Source organism: Ambystoma mexicanum (genome assembly GCF_040938575.1).
Source record: "Ambystoma mexicanum isolate Mex_15411 chromosome 12 unlocalized genomic scaffold, UKY_AmexF1_1 Mex_chr12_unloc.1, whole genome shotgun sequence".
NCBI classification, from domain to species: Eukaryota; Metazoa; Chordata; class Amphibia; order Caudata; family Ambystomatidae; genus Ambystoma; species Ambystoma mexicanum.
This window is the reverse complement of record NW_027182322.1, coordinates 4,695,521-4,699,479: the sequence shown is the minus strand read 5'-3', so window position 1 is coordinate 4,699,479 and position 3,959 is coordinate 4,695,521. Positions and strand designations below refer to the sequence as shown.

Below are 3,959 nucleotides of genomic sequence, written 5' to 3'. Positions count from 1 at the left end.
ACCTCGCGCTCTCTGTAACGCGCTCCATTGGCAACATCAGTTAAATGTCGTTGGTTCAATCCCTCGCGGATGTTGTTTTTATTCCCATTTGTAACTGGGAAATACTGTCGCTGCAATACATATGTCTTAATCAAGCTAGTGGTTATTGACGTAAATGGCAGTGTTATAATGTTTCATGTAATGCAAATGTCACCACATAATGCACTCTTAATTAGATTTGGTTGAAATACATTACAGTCACCCGATGAAAAAGTGTGCACAGAGCATTAAAGAAACAAAAGGTTCATAACAGTAACAGGACATATCGAATTGTTTCAGTCCTCTACAGAGATTGCCAATGTATTAATGGAAATTCTAAAATATCTGCCCAACTGCTTTGACATTGCCTCACCGCAATGCCGTGACTCGGAATCGAACCGAGGTTGCTGCGGCCACAACGCAGAGTACTAACCACTATACAATCACGGCGAGCTACTTGGGCTGCTACAATGTGACGTTCCACCTCTATCATAAGCTGTACTCCATCTGTGATGTCATGGCTCATGTTTGAATTAAAGGTTGGTTGTGATGTTATCCATGAGAATAAGTGGACACCTGATCCCCAGTCACTTATTTAAGATCTCAATAATCAAGTCAGAATCCAAATGAAAGTCATCAAAGTGGAGCCAATTAGAAATAATATAGTTACACAAACCTGGCAATGGTGCGGCAGCCAGGGCCGATAATGGCCCGCCAGCCTGAGAGCAGGAAAGTGTGAGAGCAGTGATGGTCTTGTGAGAGTTTACAGCTGTTATTGACCCTGTCCCCTTCCATTGCAGAGTTTTCTCCCTATAAGAAGTGCAGAGGCTCCCTCCGGGGTGCTAATAGTACATTTATTTTTTTGCGCAGGAGAAGTGCTCTTCACCAATTGCACGTGCCAAATCACCCGAAGGCCACCACCATAAAATTCAGGCATTCATGTTCATGCGTCCTCCATGTTATGTCCTTATAAAGGGATGCATGTTCATGATGACTCCATGTCACACCTGCATACAAGGATGCATGTTCATGCCGCCTCGTTCTCTTGGCTTCATACAGGGATTTTATCTCCTCCCTGTCTCACCCTCATGCAGGGATGCATGACCAATGCTCCTTCCCTTCTCGCCCGCATACATGGATGCACGTTCATGTCTCCTCGTTCTCTCGGCTTCATACGGGGATTTTATCTCCTCCCTGTCTCACCCTCAGGAAGGGATGCATGACCAATGCTCCTTCCCGTCTCGCCCGCATACATGGATGCACGTTCACGCCTCCTCCTTCTCTCGGCTTCATACGGGGATCATATCTCCTCCCTGTCTCACCCTCATGCAGGGATGCATGACCAATGCTCCTTCCTGTCTCGCCCGCATACATGGATGCACGTTCACGCCTCCTCCTTCTCTCGGCTTCATACGGGGATCATATCTCCTCCCTGTCTCACCCTCATGCAGGGATGCATGACCAATGCTCCTTCCCTTCTCGCCTGCATACATGGATGCACGTTCACGCCTCCTCCTTCTCTCGGCTTCAGACGGGGATCATATCTCCTCCCTGTCTCACCCTCATGCAGGGATGCATGACCAATGCTCCTTCCTGTCTCGCCCGCATACATGGATGCATGTTCACGCCTCCTCCTTCTCTCGGCTTCATACGGGGATCATATCTCCTCCCTGTCTCACCCTCATGCAGGGATGCATGACCAATGCTCCTTCCCTTCTCGCCTGCATACATGGATGCACGTTCACGCCTCCTCCTTCTCTCGGCTTCATACGGGGATCATATCTCCTCAATGTCTCACCCTCACTTCCAACATGTGTAACTTCTTGTTCTCTTTGACGTCTGGGGCATGGGTGGCTACTGCACAGCTCTAGATGTCGCCCACCTGCAAGGTGCTATGGAAAGCACTTTTCCACATTGGACGTGCTATATTAACCCCCTCTCCCCAAATACAATAAAAATAAAGAAATATATGTGCTTCCATAATGTCTACCTTCTAATGTTTCATATGTGTAAGCACATTGTCCTCCTCCTGACCACATTCTAAAACTATGTGCAAATTGTTCCTTCCATAAACTGTCACTTCCTTGGCCCTTTATTTATAATGACTGTTATACTCTCTCTCTTTCCGCCACAGTATAAAAAAGCCTAGCACACCTCATGATTGGACTAAGAAATTCCTGTCATTTAGTTGGAAATGATTTTCCCATTATCCCCAAAAACTCCTCACTGTGTCTAAGAACGCTTTTTTTCACAGGACAATACAGATCAGATTGACTTGAAAGGTCCTTTCACGCGACTACAGAATGCCTCTCATTCCACTAAAATATACGCCAGTGCCTACAATAGCCTAGGACTAGACTATGAGTCCCAATGTAGAAAGACCAAAAGTCCACAGATATGCCTGTTTATTTAAACATCTGTATTATCATCAGCGTGTGACTGTAAAGGCGGGACCTCGCGCTCTCTGTAACGCGCTCCATTGGCAACATCAGTTAAATGTCGTTGGTTCAATCCCTCGCGGATGTTGTTTTTATTCCCATTTGTAACTGGGAAATACTGTCGCTGCAATACATATGTCTTAATCAAGCTAGTGGTTATTGACGTAAATGGCAGTGTTATAATGTTTCATGTAATGCAAATGTCACCACATAATGCGCTCTTAATTAGATTTGGTTGAAATACATTACAGTCACCCGATGAAAAAGTGTGCAAAGAGCATTAAAGAAACAAAAGGTTCATAACAGTAACAGGACGTATCGAATTGTTTCAGTCCTCCACAGAGATTGCCAATGTATTAATGGAAATTCTAAAATATCTGCCCAACTGCCGTGACATTGCCTCACCGGAATGCCGTGACTCGGATTCGAACCGAGGTTGCTGCGGCCACAACGCAGAGTACTAACCACTATACGATCACGGCGAGCTACTTGGGCTACTACGATGTGACGTTCCACCTCTGTCATAAGCTGTACTCCATCTGTGATGTCATGTCTCATGTTTGAATTAAAGGTTGGTTGTGATGTTATCCATGAGAATAAGTGGACACCTGATCCCCAGTCACTTATTTAAGATCTCAATAATCAAGTCAGAATCCAAATGAAAGTCATCAAAGTGGAGCCAATTAGAAATAATATAGTTACACAAACCTGGCAATGGTGTGGCAGCCAGGGCCGATAATGGCCCGCCAGCCTGAGAGCAGGAAAGTGTGAGAGCAGTGATGGTCTTGTGAGAGTTTACAGCTGTTATTGACCCTGTCCCCTTCCATTGCAGAGTTTTCTCCCTATAGGATGTACAGAGGCTCCCTCAGGGGTGCTAATAGTACATTTATTTTTTTGCGCAGGAGAAGTGCTCTTCACCAATTGCACATGCCAAATCACCCGAAGGCCACCACCATAAAATTCAGGCATTCATGTGCATGCGTCCTCCATGTTATGTCCTTATAAAGGGATGCATGTTCATGATGACTCCATGTCACACCTGCATACAAGGATGCATGTTCATGCCGCCTCGTTCTCTTGGCTTCATACAGGGAATTTATCTCCTCCCTGTCTCACCCTCATGCAGGGATGCATGACCAATGCTCCTTCCCTTCTCGCCCGCATACATGGATGCACGTTCATGTCTCCTCGTTCTCTCGGCTTCATACGGGGATTTTATCTCCTCCCTGTCTCACCCTCAGGAAGGGATGCATGACCAATGCTCCTTCCCGTCTCGCCTGCATACATGGATGCACGTTCACGCCTCCTCCTTCTCTCGGCTTCATACGGGGATCATATCTCCTCCCTGTCTCACCCTCATGCAGGGATGCATGACCAATGCTCCTTCCCTTCTCGCCCGCATACATGGATGCACGTTCACGCCTCCTCCTTCTCTCGGCTTCATACGGGGATCATATCTCCTCCCTGTCCCACCCTCATGCAGGGATGCATGACCAATGCTCC

The 3,959-nt window shown here is 46.7% G+C and overlaps 2 non-coding genes across 2 annotated transcripts; both read right to left on the bottom strand.

Annotated features, from left to right (window-relative positions):
* Window positions 1-396: 396 nt before the first annotated feature.
* TRNAH-GUG (transfer RNA histidin (anticodon GUG)) lies at window positions 397-468 on the bottom strand. Its single transcript has one exon. It is a non-coding gene; the product is annotated as a tRNA-His (tRNA).
* Window positions 469-2,866: 2,398 nt separating this feature from the next.
* TRNAH-GUG (transfer RNA histidin (anticodon GUG)) lies at window positions 2,867-2,938 on the bottom strand. Its single transcript has one exon. It is a non-coding gene; the product is annotated as a tRNA-His (tRNA).
* Window positions 2,939-3,959: the final 1,021 nt, after the last annotated feature.